This window comes from Acipenser ruthenus, chromosome 4 (assembly GCF_902713425.1).
Source record: "Acipenser ruthenus chromosome 4, fAciRut3.2 maternal haplotype, whole genome shotgun sequence".
Lineage (NCBI taxonomy): Eukaryota > Metazoa > Chordata > Actinopteri > Acipenseriformes > Acipenseridae > Acipenser > Acipenser ruthenus.
The window spans coordinates 89,057,286-89,059,059 of NC_081192.1; positions in this window are offsets into that span (position 1 = coordinate 89,057,286).

The following is a 1,774-nucleotide window of genomic DNA, read 5'->3' on the forward strand; positions in this document are numbered from 1 at the left end:
GTGCCCAGTTACTTATAAGTGAATAGACGCGCCACCAGGATTCTTTCATCTCTTGAGATTATTTGAAATGGAGTTTCCATGTGATTTACAAACTAGACCTGTTCTGAACAGCAATGATTTCACAATACTGGAGTTTCCACGGAGTAAAAACTTTCTTTAATCCACTGAAGTAATATTATGCAAATCATTTCCTGCTTTAGGAAAGTGTACTTGTTATAATATTTCTAGGTGCAGTAGTGATAATAGTAGATGATTCTCGTCTGGAAGCTTGCGGCTTTGACTGAATGGTAGGGGTAGTTCTTCAGGTTAGGATTTAGGTGCATTGGCTGATGTTTAATGAAATACTACCGAGTCTTTAAAATCCATTTTAAGACAATAAAATCAATTTTATTTTATTGTCTCATTAGCTTTATTATCATTATTACTGGTCTTCCAGAATCATTTGGTTCTTCACCTTTTTTGTATTCTTTTTTTTAAATTCAGCACAATAGATACAATGATATATCCTGCTATCTTTGTTGTTGGCCACGTGGTCTGACTGCAGCTAAATTGCAGCCTCTTTCTAGGATTGTGTTGTTGGAATACCATCACTGTACTATGGAGATGTGTGTTTAAAACATGCTTAGAATGGGTATGTCAGGGTTTTAATTGAACAACATATCTCCAATTGTTTAATTCAAAATAATTATTCATATAGTAGTGGTAACCCTTTTTTAATACAATGCTTTTGTGTAGAGTTTTGTTTTAGGAGTCTATATCAAACCACAGAGAAGCATTGATGCTGGGGAATAAGTAGAATTTGCATTACAGAACACTAAATAATCTTTGTTTGTTCTATGAGGGAATCTTAACAAATAATTATATTAAACCATTCTCAGAGAAAAGCCACAATGACAACCAGAATGCTTCAATTACATCTGCAAAGAACGTTTGTCACACTTCTCGGGGATTTACCCTGCTTGTATGTGCTTTGCCTTGCTTTCACAGAATACCGATACAAAATATATGATTGTACTGAACCTGTGAAAACCCGAGGGGAATTTGCTTTCATTTTAATAACATACAGTATTTATATAAAAATGTACTGTTATTCTACCCCCACCTCCCCACCTTAAAATGAAAATGCAAAATCAGTAAATGAATTCAACTATTCTGATGTCAGTAGCAATTTCATTTTCTATATATGTTTAAGTTCTGTTTCAGTCAGTGTGATATTATTATTAAATCCCTTTCATATAACTCTAAATCAGGGGTGCCCAATCCTGGTCCTGGAGGGCCGATGCCCTCCTTGTTTTTGTTCAAACTGTACACTAAATTGATTAATTGGACCAATTAAGCTTCTAATAAGGGCTTGATTGGTCCAATTAAGTAATTTTTCACAAGTTCCTCACAAGGTAATTTAATGTTTCAATATTTTACAAATATGCCGTACAGGATATTGGCACTATATGTTAGCATACTTTTAAAATACATACATACCTGTATATATACTTTTTTAATTTATACAGTGTTTCATATGAGCTGTTCGGAAAGATGATTGCATCATTTTTAATGCAATGATATTAGATGCAATAAATAAAGTGATAGTTAAATACCAGTAGCCATCAACACAGTTGTGTTTAATAAACTGCTAATCTGTAGTTTGTAATAAAGATGATGAATGGTGAAAACAGTAATGGTATGATTGTTTAATTATTGCTTATGTAACACGGCAGAGGCTGGGTGTAAACCAGCGACCCCACACACGCAAGTGAGAGTCTTAACCACTATGCAA